A 17,212-nucleotide genomic window follows, 5' to 3' on the forward strand; every position below is an offset into this window, starting at 1 on the left:
GAAAGAAGTGAAGAATTCACTATTTTATAACAACAGAAATGATATTTTATTAACGGGTCTGTGACCCTTAGATATTGCGATATTATGATCTATATTTTATTACTCTTCATAACAAATCTGGTAAGTAATCAAGTGTCAATCTTCCCAAGCAGCGAGAAAAAGAGCAATTTTGATGTGTTGCTTAAATTATCTTTTTAATAACAGGTCTATGATTTTATCTAGCCTCCATAAAACCGAAAAAGAAATAAGTAAACGTTGACAATTCTTTTTTAATTAAAGATAACTCAAATTTAGCAAAACAAGTTTTGGGTTAAACATCTTGTGTAAATAATGATAGTCAATTAAATACACATAGTTATCATTTAATTTTAGCATCAAAATCCAGCTTGTGTAAATCATTAAAAAAGGTATTGATGGCGTTATATTCACATTCTAAACTTTGGCCTACGAGGTGATGGACAATTTTTTCATCCAATCATGCGTGTTACTTCTGGAATTATAAATTATTTTCAAATAACGAAAAGAAACAAAATGCACATCTGATCAGATTTCAATAATGTTCATCAAAGACACTGAACGAAGGTTTTCAAAAGCAGAGGACGCTTACCCTACCGGTGCACCTGGTCCATGCTCCCAGTTTTTAGAGGAGTCCGAGTTGCTCATTTGCTTTTGTTACTTTATATGTGTGATTTTAGTTACTTTATGTTCTTTGTTGTGTATGTCTGTTTTCCATGTCTAGTCTCAGTCCCTGGATAACATTCTTTTGATTACCGCTATAACATTGGTTTCCTTGATTACTTTTAATCATCAAAGACTACATTTTTAAACTGGGTCTCGCACGGACAGGAACTCCCAAGACACCATATGATATCTATGTGTCTAGCCAAAACTAACATGAAACAAAGATGTAACTGTCATACACAAATGGGGGATAATTTCAATTCCAGTACGCTCTACAGAGCCAATTTTACCCTCATCCCTTAGTAGTGAGGTAATTGCTAGATTTATATTAAGCTGACATTTTACATTCCGGACCAAACAAATATAAATCATGTATTAACTCATATCATATCTTATGGTTTCTGTATGTGTTTCATGTGAAAAATTTCGCATGCAAATGAGCTAATAACTCCAACAGAAATAAATCGTATAAAAATCGAAGGAAGATCACAAGAAACTTGAACAAATAACAGAACTGTAAAATAAATCCTGAATAACTCATACCAATTCAGTTTTAACAAAACTTTTTTTCTCGAACAAAAACCATACTCTAAAAATGTTTAACTTAATGCATTACATTTTAAGCACAAAATTCAAGAAAATGATTAAATTTTAAGTTGAATTTCTTATAAGGGTTTTATATCTGGTCAATCTCTGATCTGACTAACAGACCTACGCAGTTGAATGCTCATCATACAGATACATTTGTATACATATGCAAGTCTCAATTTTATATAACCATCAAGTTCATTAAAACATAAGTGTTAAAATTTACTAAGATAACTATCAACACATGTATAGTCCCATAAAATTAAGTTTGATCTTTCATCACGAATGATCCGCTTGAATATTGGATTTTAATACCGGCCTGACAAAAAACTTCCTTTTTACACATCTAAGACAGAGGCTACACATCAAAATAAGATCATTTTTGTTTGGTCAGGTCAGATAATAAATTGTACTGAACTCATTTGTCATAAATTTTCAATGGCAATAACTCAAATAACCTTGGCATGAGCCATTGAATAAATCACAATTAACTCATTGCAATAACTCTACAATTTGCTAGTTTTGAATGATTTCTTGTGTGGTTCATTTGAATTTATTTTTGGTTTGGCCGGTGGGATTGTTGTCTCTTTGACATCCAATAAAAATATCATAAATAAAAACAAATGAAAACAAAACAAATATCAAACGAAATGATTAATTGGTCTGGTAAAAGAAATAATCACTTTTAATATGGCATATTTCAACTTATTATTGAAATGCATATTCTTTTTTCTGTTCCCATTTAAAGGAAAATGCAGATGTAGAGAAAATATCCTATCACACAACGAGAACCAAGACTTACCTTGCTGTACGAATATATTTAAGTCGCTTTCGTTTAGTTATTATTTAATCTAGACACACATAACCGTTTGTCGAACAGTGTATAGATTTCGATATCATTTTAAGGGTTTAAACAAGGACTTAAATATAGGATTCGCATCGCGTAAATTATCGCAATATCTCGCGTGGCGAGATATTCAGTATACTAGCTACAGCTACTTGCTGTCTATACAGTCAACATTAGGTCATAAAAAACATTGATATCACAAAAGCAGGGGAAGCTACAGCTATAAACATCCTTATATACACCGTCAGACCATTTTTTTTTATCAATTTAAAACCAAATTTATGATGATCGTTTGGGCTTTGAAGAAGGAGTTAGAACTTTAATTTCGGAGGAAATGCCTTTCACGAGGGCGTGACCCCGGCCGCCATTTTTTTTATAAATCAACAGTCGGTGAAATAAAAATGTGAACATCACGCAAGAATGTAAGGCTACAGCTACAAATTTCTTATACACACCATCGGACCGTTTCTGATCAAATTGAAATAAATTTTACGATGATAGATCGGGTTTACAAGAAGGAGTTTAAATTTTAAATGAGGAGGGTAACCGCAGTCGACGGCAGTGTATAAACGTTGACATCACAAATGCTGGAAAAGCTACAACAATGAAACTCTTTATATACACTTTCATACTATTTCTGATAAATTTTTATTAAATTTTATGACGATTCATCGGATTTGGAAAAAGGAGTTTGAATTTTTAAGGAGGAGGGAAGTACGCCTTTGAAAGTGGGACCAGGTTGAATATTTGATAAGGGATTAAGGTCTAGAATATCGAGGTATTGATCAAAGCAATACATTTGTTTATCAGGTCACCACATACAGAATTAACACTTCATGATTATTTTTATTGTAATTTAGTCCAATAAGAGCTTTTAACACCCTTTATCCTCACCTTCAAATGCGAGAAGACTGTGCCTTTTTTTTTGAAGCCCTCTTTCAGAATGCCACATTAGAGATATAAAATAAAACTGATGATGTGTTACAAAACATGTTTCGAATTTGAATATTTAAAATACATAAAATACATATAATATAATTCATATGTACACCTTAATACAAAACAATAGTACAACAGTATTCAGTCCATTGATACAACCCAACAAATCTAATATCTATGACCAGACCTCGATTATAGATATAAACAAGAATTTTTGTTTTTGTTTTTTTGATTTAACATGTCAACATGATTATTTATTTTATATAAAATAGTATTTCAACATGAATATTATTTTATATAATATACTATCTATTGGAACAATATTTTAATATACAAGTCTCCTTTCATACATATTTTTCGTTCAGGAAATTCCCATTCAATCTTATAATGATAAATTATTCCTTACACAGCGCAAACAATTTAATATTCACTGAACAAATAAATAGTGTCAAGATATATCTTTCTACATGGTTATCTTAATTATAAAGTCCTTAAACGCGGTACTGAGAGCTTTGCATTGAAGTTAAGCGGTATTTCTAACCTTATTGTTTGAATGGCACAGCTTATGCCCTCTTTGCATAGTGTGTGCTATATATGTACACAATTTGCATGTGTTGAGTGCGTTTCCCTGTCGTTTATGCTATTCACTAAATCCATGAATAATAGTAATAACCATTTTTGCATGAAATTTCTTAAACTGATTTTTTTCTTTTACAGGCTTTATTTCTAGTATCATATTTTGTTTAATGTATATGTGGAATGTTATCAGAATTTAATTCCATATTATGGTATTATCACATTATTATTATTTTATCTACATGTATATTTTATGTAATATAACGAGGTTGATATAGTGAATATGTCAAGAAGACAACAACCCTAACATGGTAAATAATGTAAACTCAAGGTCATCCACTGAAAGGATGTATAAACCATTTAATAATTCTCGCTTATTTGAAAAGTATACTTAATATAACATTACACCCAAGAAGACAAAATGAATAAGATATCACATTTTGATAAGCACAAAAAAAATGAGAGCAATGAATCTCAGTTAAATAAAATTCTGACCTAAAAGTCAAGGAACAAATACGACACCACAGCTACAAGAAATTGTAAACTAAAAACATTAAAAAATATAATTCGACTAAAGGTCAAAGGTTATTTTTCCTGTTACTACTTAATTCACTTTAATTATCAAATGGAATTTAAATCACGTATAAACGGTATTACATTGCTAACCTGTGTCCATACGACAAATTATAAAACAAATAAAAGACACTCTTACACCCTCAGTAACTGAGCAAGAATATGCATGAAATGAAAATCATGCATCATCATAACTTGATATTAGATTTATATTTATTTGTTCTAAAATGCATATGAAAAGTCATTCCTTCAAACACGTGACTGTACAGCATCCTTAAATATCACTATTTACAAATGTATGATTTGTATTTGATTTCGTATTTAAATTAGAAGATTAAAACTTAGTAAACGATTGTTACAGCATCGAAATATAGTGCATAGAAAGACTCATTATCTCTCTTTGTTCAAGTCTGGATTGATGGTCTCATGCAGTATGCCGTGTACCAATTATCTTAAACGTTCATTTAATGCAATTGATATATAAATTAATCTTATTTATCTTGATATAAGGTAATTGTTTGACATTAATGCACCATTCATGTATTAATTTAAATTGCAATTGAAAATTTGTACCACGTGATATTTAAGAATTTGTTTAATTAAAAGATAACTTCCTGTACCTCATGCTGAAATCAGACCCGGGTAATTCTCATGTCATAGGCTAATCCGATAGACTAGATGATATAAGGACTTCACAATCTTTTAATCTAATATGAGTAACTTCCATCCGGCAGTTTCGTAAACGAAAACATACATGATCAGTAACGACCATTTGGTTTTAAAGGTGACAACCATGAAGTATTGTTGGAGTCAATTTCGGAGTATATCGGTCCTTTTCTGAAAATGTTTACAGCAAATACAAGGTTATAATACATCGGGTTTGTGATCAGGTATACCGTATGATAGCCTGACAACCCCAGCATGTAACACGCCAGGGGCACCCCATTTCACTACCTGGGGCACACGCGCCCCGTGCAGGTCCGGGTGTCAAAAGAATAGGCCTGCAGCAGCGCTAAGCTTGTCGTAAAAGGCGACTAAATAGTGCTCAGAACCTTAGCGTGGGGGTAGGGCGCTCTGCCCACGGAGCAACTGGGTTGTGTGCCCCAGGTGGTGGAATTTAACGTCCGAGCAGCAATATTTCAGCTATATTCAGACGATGAACATGAAATTGATGATAAAATGAACATGACATGATGATGAAATGAAAAAGGGATGGAACACAAGGACAATGGGGATGAAATAAAAAAGGGATGGGACACAAGGACAATGGGGATGACAAAATTTGATTGCCACTGGAAATAGGGAGAGGTGGGTAGGGTCGGGCAATTTAGCCTCCTGTAGCGGAGCCCTATGGTTCCTACTCCGGGAGAATACCACAGTAGGGTTCTTTAACGTGCGAGGCACGTGGCATCTTTCCCAACACGGTGCACCACTATGGTTTGCCGTCAGGTTTTCCGTATTATAGCCTGACAACCCCAGCATGTAACTCGCCAGGGGTACCCCATTCCACCGCCTGGGGCACACATCCCAGTTGCTCTGTGGGCAGAGCGCCCTAGCCCCCGGCTAGGGTTCTGAGCACTATTTAGTCGCCTTTTACAACAAGCTTAGGGCTGCTGCAGGCCTATTCTTTTAACACCCGGACCTGCACGGAGAAACCAATTGTTAATATTTGTACTGTCATTCATTAGAAATAAAAATTTAAAACATGTATCTGTTTTAACAGGTTATAGTGAATAACCTATGCCAAGTTACACTTTTAATAAACTGATTCGCGGAATACAAATGTAAATGCGGTAATCCAGGTTATTTCGTATAACCTGCTCGAAAATTAGAAACATTTCGGAAATGACCTAGACTATGGCTCTAGACGTTATCAAATTTTCACACAATAAACAAAACCACTAGTACTGACCTTTTTGGACAGTCAAATTGTCGTCATAATTTCATCTACAAAGCAATTATTGTACAATTAACCATCATGGTTTCTCCAATCTAAGTGTGTGTATTATAGTGGTATAATGATATCTAAACTAGTAACCAACATTCTCAGACTAAAGAACTTTTTCAGATTTTCAGGCTTTTTACCAATAGAGAAATGATCACAGATAACTCAGTACCGCTTAATTGTACAAAGCCAAACATTTCATATTTGATATTTATATATGTTTGTTTGATTCTTCTTAATCAAACAAGCATTAAAACCATTTGATAGTCATAATTTACATTTGATAGTCATATTATAAGTTACATATGATAGTCATATTATAAGTTACATAGGATAGTCATATTATAAGTTACATATGATAGTCATATGATTCTTCTATGACTTCCGAAAGTTACTAATGACTTGCTATCTTATGGTAAACAAATGTTTGCGAAAAAAAAAACATGATACAAATGCTATAGCCTAAATCATGCATTGTTTTCTCAACACGTATTATATCTATTTGATTGGTCATACAATTATATAGTATCATTGCGTAGGGTTTTCCATATTGGCTTAGTTATTGGTCCGAGGCATAACCGAAGTTCAATATTGCCAGCCGAGGACCAATAATCCAGCAGATATGGAAAACTTTACGCAATTAAACCTTTATACGTCATATTGCCTTAGGCCAATTCGGAGTTAAACCAGGCCAATATGACGTATTGGACAGCTAAATCATCCGTATTGAACAGCTAAATTCTGCATTGGCGCACTTTTGTGTTTGTTTTCTACTGACAGTTTTCAGTTTTAGGCTAATATTCGAACGTTATTCAATAATATCAATTATTTAATAATTAAACGTGTTAAACATGCTGTATAAAAAAGGCTACAAGTAGTTCTTGAGTGTGAATCAACTTTATGTTTAATCTACCGTCCAAAACAAAAACAAATATTCAGTTAATCCTCGTATATATTTGTAAGATGCAGACTCGTAAGATTCGCAATAGAATATCAAATTTACATAAATCACTGCGATTTCTATTTGTTTGCAGTATTTTTTCTATTTTTGTCATACAAACTTAAGGCTCGTTTTACGAAGCTTTTTTCGACGTGAATAAAATTTATACTATGATAGCTTTTCCTTACTGATTTGTAAAATATTATTTACACTCTGTACCCTGGTGAGTTGTAATGTCAAAATGACCAAACATAGAATATGAGTGACATTGTTTCCTACATGCTTTGTGTTATTGCTAAAAATACAAGCAAAAATCCACTTTTGTGCATAATTGATATAATGTGTTATTATAACATTAGATTATTTAATTTTTAAATTCACAGAACTACATCTTATATGCACTAGTTGTTAAATGAATTTAAGCAAACACGTTCATGTGTCAAAATAAATAAAAACCACCACTTGATTATATTTTAAAAGGGAATAAAGACCAAAGATAATATCCAGAGTAATAACTGTATAAATCAAAGTTAATGCCTACATACAAATAATTAAATCATATACTAAATATCAAAGAGTAATCAAGGGAACCAAGGTTATAGTGGTAATTAAAAGAATGTAATCCAGGGACAAGGACCAGACATGGAAAACAGGCACACACAATAAAGAACATAAAGTAACTAAAATCATACATACAAAGTAACAAAAGCAAATGAACAACTCGGACTCCACTAAAAATGATGATTTGGAGCATGGACCTGGTGCACCGGTAGGGTAAGCGTCCTCTGCTGTTCTAGTAACACCCGCCGAGTTTCTTATAAAGAAGTCAAGTCCATGATGGACGAAAAAGGAAAGGAAAACTATGACACGTCCAACAAATCAGTTTTAATGGCGCAGATGAATACACCGTAACGATCGCCTCTTGCAAATCACCATACTTAACAAAATGCATAAATTTTATCCTGAACCTGTGTTCCACATTCCGGAATGAGTTCAAATCGGTCTCATAATAGTATAGTGAAAGATTAACAAAGATGCATATGGTAGCCAATCATGATGCAAACTGTCTAAGTATCAAGGATACTGTACTGTTGAAATGGCTACTGAAACAGTACAGTGCTGTATTTTACAGTGACGTTTCAGTACTGTAATTTACAGAAAGGTAAAGGTACTGTTACATACAGTACTAATGCTGTTCTACTACTGAATTTTATAGTACGTGTCAAAAATATATCACAATGGACAATTGTTACCGACGTTACTAAATAACGTAATTATTGTAAAATGTCTGACTATTGTAACATCAGATTGTATACATGCGTTGAAACTGAATACAAGTGGAATCAAGCGAATGATTCATTATACTAAAGTGCTAAGCAACCCAATCCCAGATATTGGTGCCGTGACCAGGAGAAATGAAATTCAAAAACGTGAGACGAGGCCACAGAGGTGCCGTTACTAAACTTATCAACAAAACAGAAGAGAAAATTCGGAACGATGATATTAGCACAGCAGAACTGCCGGCGATCATTGATACCCTTACCAAGAAACAGAAAGTTTTTTTTACAGACTCACGATGACCAGAAGTTAGAAAAGACAGAAGGAGAAAATGAATGTGGTTAGAAATACCGTCGTTTCCTGGAAACGTAACAGAATGGCAACCATTTTGGGACTGATTTGAAATTACAATACATACCAACTCATTATTAACGAACATTCAAAGATTGATTTACTTGAAATCGTATGTAACACAAAAAAACAGAACAATTCATTGTCGGACTGTCATTAATACACTACAACCAAGCCATATATCTACTGAATGAGCAAGAACAACAAATCGAAGCATACATTAACACTTTATGAGAGCCTTCAAGTCCCTAGCACTCACCTAAAAGTCTAAGAAACTATTATGACAAAATTGAAACCAATATTAGAGGCTTAGAAGCAGAAAAAATACATTTGGTGCATTACTAGTTCCTCTTATAATGGAAAAAATTGTCTACCAGAATATGACAGGAGAAATTGGTCAACATAGTTGGGACATCAAGTTATTGAGAGAAGCTATAGATAAGAAAACAAACGTACAATAAGCTGAAACATTCAATGAAAAAAATCACAAGGGAGGTAACCAAGCTAGACACAATTTTTTTTCTGCATATTTTGCAAAGAGTCTTCAGTCTGCACCTGACTGTAAAACGAATGTTACAAGTGGGAACCGATATGCCATAATTAAGGGAAAGTAAAATTGCTACAAATCTTTTGGGGAATTATAAAGTTTCAGAGTGCAAATAAAAGTGTTTGTGTCTTACATTTAACAGAAAACCCCACACTAGTTAATGTAAAAAACAATGACAAACCGGAACTGCAAATCACGGAGAAACAATCTCAGTCAATAAAGCGACCGTTAATACAGTTAAAAGCATAGAAAGCGATTAGCCTACAACTACATTTTTCTCATCAATGTACCCATGAATCGACGTACTTTTGAAAAGAGCTATTTCACCCGTATGGTCAGGAGGAATTTCCGCATCTTCAAATATACTCCTTCATGAGGGCTAACGCAAGAATTCAGAATTCCCATGGAAGTATTGCTTGTCTCCTGCATCATCTCTGCTCCGCACTGCTGAGTAACTAAATCGATTTCAAAGCCTCGACACTTCATACTTGAGAGAATTGAAACTAGCACATCCCATATGCAACGACAACGAATCCCGGATTTCTATGTTAATTGGTGCTGATTATTATTATTGGGACGTAGTATAAGACCATACAATTCGCGGAAAAGGACTGACTGCCGTGAAATCCAAGTTTAGATATTTGCTCTCTGGACCAGCGCACCCATCTTTTACAACCGAGAAAAACATTTCAATGTCATTGCTTAATGTGTTAATTCAGCATAAAGATGAGGAATACAAGCTTGACCGATTTTGGGAATTCGAATCAATGGGATTTAAGTTAGCCGATAGATAAAGCCAAAAACATAGAAACAAAATATTTCTGCGAGGATTATGAAGACAAATTTATCTCGATAATGACAATCGTTTTACAGCGTAATTGTCGCAGAAAAAAGAGTTGGAAGAATTACGCACTAACTACAGTATCACAAGACGTAGAACTTAAAACACAAACGATCGCCTAAGCAAAGAACGAGATATGTTACGCGTCTTCGGATATATTATTTTTGATCGAGAGAAACGCGGATTTACTGAAAAGTCGAAACAACTGAAACATCTTCTCACAAAGTTCACTACACTACTATTTATCTACTATTAGACAAAAACACTCAATATTGTATAGAATAAAAGTGACATTCAGAATATCTATACAGTCCGTCAGGTTTGAATACACTTTGATTAAAAATACGATTCGTTGTTACATTCTACAACCGTAAGCAAGTAAGTAGCCAATGGCCAACGTCGAAAAAATTAGATTTGTGACATAATTGAAATGCGGACAAAGAGGCTTTTAATAAAAGGACCGATTGAATATTTTATATAAAATGTCATTGGGGACACGTAATATATTTTCAATATAGTTAATAAAAGTCCCGATTCAAAAAATGCGGTTTGCACAACTTTCTTCAAAAAATGTCTAACATTTTTTCTTGAAATCAGTTTCATTCCTTTTATGCAATGTCCACATCAAAGGGGATACATTTGTGTAGTGTGTATTGATCTCATTAGGTCATGACAAATATGACACCATTTGTAACAAAAACTGATCTGTCCAGAAAAAAATGTTTTATCAAAATACGTCAAGAAACAACTCATATATATAAGTGAAATGGGAAGTGTGATAACCATCCACATGTGAAAATGCTTTCTCTCCACAATAATGACATTTCTCAAAGATATATTATTGTAATCCTACAATAACAACAATTGTTGATTTTTTTTTTTTTGGGGGGGGGGATATGATACCTGAGATATTTTGTTATATTTTGAGAGTGCAACACCCTGACTTGAAGCATTTTTTTTCACGTATGGGGCCTACAAAAAGCAGGGTGGACTTGACCATAAAAATGAGAATCTTGATAATCCAAATAAAAGGTTGCCTATTGATGAACAGTTACTTTGGAAAACAAATAAGTTTAAGGTAAGACGATTGGTGTAAACTGTACCTCACAAAAATAAGATGACCAAAGATAAAGTGGAAAAAGAGTTTTTGAAAAAATTGAAAAAGCTACATCATAAAATGCACGAAATTGAATTCTCAAGAAAATGGACAGAACATTGACAAGAATGAAAATGGATTGCGTATTCTGCATGATGACAAGAGCGAAGACTAAATGGCAGGTAGAAGGTGAACATAATACAAAAATTCCTGCAATATGAAAAAGGAGAACTACACTGATATGTAATTTCACAGTTGGTTACAGAAAACAACCTAATTTTTCAATATACAAAAGCTATTTTGAATGAACAAAAATTCTTTTACAAATAATTATACAGGAGCTCAAACACAGAAATGGCAGATTTGTCTGAAAATATATTCATTAACAAACCTGATATAGATATTGTTGATTCATGTGAAGGGGAAATCATATTGAGTGAAGTTAGACAGCCTAAAACATGCAAAAAGTAACCAGGACTACATGGTGTTACTGTGGAGTTGGAATGAAAGAAAACATCAACTGCTAAACAGTCTTAACGAAGGTTTTAGTCAGGAGAAGTTTTCAGTCAGTCAAGGACAAGGCCTGATAACTTGTTTACCAAGGAAGGTGAGTAAAGTCATTCCATTAAAAGCTGGCGACCAATCACTCTACTTTGTGTGGGTTATAAATAAGCTTCTACATGCCTTGCAAATAGGTCATAACCGGTCTTGAAAATATTATTTGTGAAACCCAAAAGGGTTGTTTTGAAAGGTAGGTACATTGTATATATGATAATGTATCAGACTTGTTAGTGAAAATGTAAACAATCTAGAGGAGGAAAGCATATCATAACTTCTCTTATTCATAGACTAGACTATGAAAAAGAGTTCGACAATGTTGGACGTTCAACGAAAAGACACTAAATTTATATGGCTTTGGTCAAATATTATGTCAGTGAATTAAAAGTTTCTATTCAGAGATACCTGTTTTGTGGTAAATAATGGTCACTTATCAGCATTTTTTTAATACGAAAGGAGGTGACAGATCCGTTATCCCCTGACTTATTCATCCTTATATTTGAACTTCTTTTAGCCCTAAAAAGGAGCATAAGTAACTGGTGTTGCAATTGATGGTTCTGAATATTTTCTAAGTCAATATGAAGATGACTCCACTTTAATTTTGGATGAAACCCATAGATCATTAGAAAGGGCAATACACACATTGAATTGCTTTTCTATTTGTGCTGGGCTGAGAGAAAAAAAATGTAAGCAATGTAGATTGACTTAAGAAAAGGGAGTGTTAAAAACAAATTTCCTACATGGAAACCTTTAGTTTGGAATACATCTTGTAAATTAAGGATGCATGAAATTTCTTAACCACTATGGATGATGACAAGGAATATCGCAACTTTAAAGATAAATTGAAAAAGTACAAAACATTTTGAATTGTTTGTGTGGAAGGGAACTTACAAATATTGGAAGGATACCTGTCATCAAGACTTTAACCCTCCCAATATTAGTATAAGTTTTCACTGTACTACCAAATCCATCTCCTAAAATTATAAAAGACTTTTTTCAATTCATTTGGGATGGAAAACTAGATAAAATCTAGAGAAACGTATTTTTTTTATTTCGAAAATGGTGGATTAAATTTTCCATAAACTGCTTTCTTAAATCCTTGAAGATGTCTTGGTTTCTGAAAATTTCAAACCCAATTATTCACCCCCCCCACCCATTTTGAAAGGATTATTATTAAGTGATATCGAAGATATGCTGGTGACAAAATTGTTTATTTAATACCGAGCGGGGGTCTAGAGCACCTCGGGGGGAATGAACCGTTTTAGGGGGGACGTTTTAAACAAATCTCAAAGAGGTACTGGGAATGTAACAGCAATCCTCGGACGTTGATGAAGGTGAATGAGAATTGAGTCAGCCTATATGGTTTAATTCAAATAACAACGAGAAAGACTGTATTGTCAAAAAACATATATCTTATTAGAGATTCAGTGTCAGATCTCACATATGAAGAGTTTTCGGATCAATACCAATAGAAGTATATCAACAAACTTTATTGAATGAGTTATATTATGGCATAATCTCCTCAATCCCAGAAAGTTTGGGAAAAATTAGTACAAAGAAAGGCAAATTTTGATGAAATAAAAACTAATATTTTAGAAAAATTAGAAATTGACAAGAAACTTAGTAACTATTTTTATAAATGGGTTACTTAAAAATTCAAAAAATACCATCAGAATTCAACAAAAATGAGATATGTTTCCTTGACAGCAGATAGTAGATAGGAAACAAATTTTTTCTTTGAGTTTTCCATTACAAAAAATCCAGAAAGTTTCAAACTTTCAATTCACATTGGTACACATGATTTTAGCAATAAATTCTTTTTTTGTATAATTGTAAAATTAAAGATGAAAAATTTTAATCTCAGTTTTTTTTACGAACCCAGGTAAGCATATTGTGACTTAAACTATCAGTTCTGTCATCCTGAGTCTTTCCAATATGCAATTCCCAAGTCACAATTTTTGAGACTTCGCCGTATTTGCAGCGATGACCAATATTTTATGGCCCAATGGAATACGATGAAATCTTTTTTTCTAGAGAGACTATCGGAACAAAGTTCTGGATCGAGTGATCATGTCAGTTTCCCAAGTTAAAAGATCTGAGTCTATGGAAAAGAGGATAAAAAACACAAGTGACCGTGTTCCTTTGGTCTTAACATATCATCCTCACAATGCTGAACATGTGGATTCGCAACTTTAACTCCGTAGTTCTTAGAGACAAATACATGTCGTCAGTATTCATTGATTCGCTTCCAGTTACTGCCTATAGAAAGGGAAAGTCTAAAAACTGCAGACAAGTTAATAATTAGCTGCATAGTTTTTGTCTTGCTGGTTCATGTGTGGAGTATTTGATTAATCATTACAAGATACGTCAGTGAGTGAAAGTTGAGCTACGTAAATGTGTTTCTTGTCGGAAAATATCAGGGCGTACTTACCAACAAGCGGAATCACCTCCTTTTTCCCTAGCGGTCTTTTACAAGAATCTGTCCCGTTCTCAGTCAAAGGAGTGGAATTTGCAGGACCACTTTGTGTTAAAAACAGGCATTACAAAGGCTGAAGTATACATAAGCCTATTCACCTGTCTGCGCTCCTTCTAGAGCTATCCACTTAAAAATCATCACGAGTCTTAAAGAAGAGTTATTCATTCTTGCTGTACGAAACCAAACCAAAGGACATTCAGGAGAAACCAAGACACTATGAAATCGAATGGAAATTTATTCCACGTAGAGTGCCATGGTATGGCGGAAGGTGGGAACGTATAGTCAATCCTACAGAAACATGCCTCAGGAAGTGTTTGATGCAAATTGTATAAACAATGATAAATTGCAAACAATCATTACAGAAATCGAGTAAAATTAAATGGTAGACCGATTACGTTCGTTATGTCAAATTTAAATAAATCAGAACCCTTGACAACATCCAACATCACACTTACTTCAAGGGACGAAATTGACAACTTTACTTTACCAACATTGAACATGAACAATATTAAAAATGGTGAAAACGTAACACATCATAGCTGAAATCAACGTTTTCGCACGCAACAGTTTATTCTGAATCACTTATGTTGGCGTTGGAAGATGGAATAATTAACGTTATTGAAGGAATATAAAACCGCCTCAGCCGGGAAGAACGATCAGGATATGATAATGAGAATAGGAGATGTTGTACTTATTCACGAGGAGGACCCGAGAATATCGTGGTAACTGTAGCTATAATAGAATTGATTAAAGGGCTGTGGGTAATACATTGTATGAAAACGCTCATCACTTTGAAAGTTTAGTCTGACTATTTGCACCATTAGAATCAAGGGAAAAAGACAAGATTTTTATATATCCTTTTGGTAAATTGAGTTATAATTTTTTTTAAATGCACTGAAAATGAATATTTCAGGAGCAGATAACTCTGGCAAAATCCTCATTTTCTAACATTCTATTGAGTAAATCTTGTGATTTAGAGATCAAATTATGGTCTTTCCGAATAGAGAAAGCAATTATATGAGTGCAATTATATTATCAGATCGGTGGGTTTGTGAATGTTTTGTCCATTTTGCCTGATACAAACCTTACACTTCACTTATAAACTCTGAAATATAATGATAATCAAGACTGGCCATCATTTTAATTGTATTATCATCTGTATATTCGGAGCTAAAACTATAATTGTTTTACACAAAAATACTTCTCCTTGCCTATGACAAGTCACGTATATCTGCGTTACCTGTCTTTATAAAAAGTAATATTAAATTAAACTAACTTGCAGATGTGGGATGGTGGTAAAAAGAAGGGTTAATGTTTATGATTTAAGCTGCTACCTAGAGCAAGTGGGTTTGATCTTAGACTATCTGTTTGGTTTAAAAATCATTTTAAAATTAGAATTTTTCAAAATCCACTACGGATTAACGTCACATCATGTGCATTATAATATAATTGTATTATTTGGCAAACCATTTGTCTGTGTAATACAAATCTTTACAATAATTGTGATTCCTTATAATTAACTTTCATTTAAAAAAACGGTAAACTAGTGCTTTTCAAATATGTTTTTTTTTTTAAGTCAAGAACATGCCATAAATTATCCAAATAATAGGAAAAACTCCAGGCTGTAGTCAAAGGAAAAGTCAAAATAAGGAAAGTCTATGTAACGAATGACAATATCAAAGCAGTAATTGGCGTTCCGTGAATCTACAACGACGACATGTTCTCAAAAGACAAAATGTACTTTTTTTCACATGAACTTAAAATATTTACTTAAATGCATGCTGTCTGCATTGTACCAGAATGGAATGTCATTGTTAAGTGATTTAGTTTCCTTAAGTTTTCTCTATTTTAGAACAAACGGCAGACATTTGTCTCCTTATAAGAATATACAGAAGAGGACATGTCGTATTAATCGGCGGATTCGATATCTAAAGCTCATTAAAAGATGTCTTTTTGACAATGCAGACATGAACTATTGTCATTTTACAATGCTTTAAAATTTAATGATGATGGAATAAAAACCTTAAATGTTTTAATGTGTCTTGGTGCTTGCAATGCAGAAATAATGTCAGCTGACATTTCGTAAATGATTGCTGAGACATCATTCAGGTGGAACTCTATTTTGGTCCATAAATATGATATTTATTTATTATTTTATGCAATGTATTATATAAGCATGGACACTCACAAAAATAACAACTGAATCATGACGAAATTTGTCGAAAATTGTATTATGAAATATGTCCAATTATATGTCATACTTCTATTTGGATACTATACTATCAACCCTTGTGTAACAAAATAATTTGGATTGTCGAAAGAGAAAGTATCATTCAGAAGATTTCTTATAACGAATGTTCAAAGTATTGAATCTCAAGGGAAACCATATACATCGTTTGTTATTTTAGAACTTCTTAAATCGCAAAAGATAATTCTGTTTTTTTTTGTTTTTTTTGTTTTTTTTTACTTATGAGAAGTTCCGAGATTTCTAATCGTATATTAGCTCACGCCTGTTCGCCATTTTTTTTCAGCAGTGAGTGCTAAACGGCCATATTTCCCAGTATCGCTGGTATGTAACCCTCCTCAAAACGCTTATGTTGACTTGTAACACGTAAGGTATTAAATTTATCTATTAAACATAAAAAGTCGTCCATTGATAAGAGTAATCAAGGGAACCAAGGTTATAGCGGTAATCAAAGAGTAATCAAGGGAACCAAGGTTATAGCAGTAATCAAAAGAGAAATAAAGGGAACCAAGGTTATAGCGGTAATCAAAAGAGTAATCAAGGGAACCAAGGTTATAGCGGTAATCAAAAGAATGTAATCCAGGGACAAAGACCAGACATTTAAACCAGAATTACACAACAAAGAACATAAAGTAACTAAAATCATACATACAAAGTAACACAATCAAATGAGCAACTCGGATTCCACTAAAAACTGGGAGCATGGACCAGGTGCACTTGATAACTTGTTA

The 17,212-nt window shown here is 33.3% G+C and overlaps 1 protein-coding gene across 1 annotated transcript in view; it reads right to left on the reverse strand.

The window, feature by feature from the left end:
• LOC148624702 (uncharacterized) overlaps positions 1–2,200 on the reverse strand; it is a 62,517-nt gene extending 60,317 nt beyond the window's left edge. The window contains exon 1 of the mRNA XM_088567543.1: positions 2,072–2,200. The gene's annotated coding sequence lies outside the window, so the exon portion shown is untranslated. The remainder of the gene's footprint in view (positions 1–2,071) is intronic.
• Positions 2,201–17,212: the final 15,012 nt, after the last annotated feature.

This window comes from Perna viridis, chromosome 2, assembly GCF_037379345.1.
Source record: "Perna viridis isolate PV_CMFRI_1.1 ecotype Kerala chromosome 2, ASM3737934v1, whole genome shotgun sequence".
NCBI classification, from domain to species: Eukaryota; Metazoa; Mollusca; class Bivalvia; order Mytilida; family Mytilidae; genus Perna; species Perna viridis.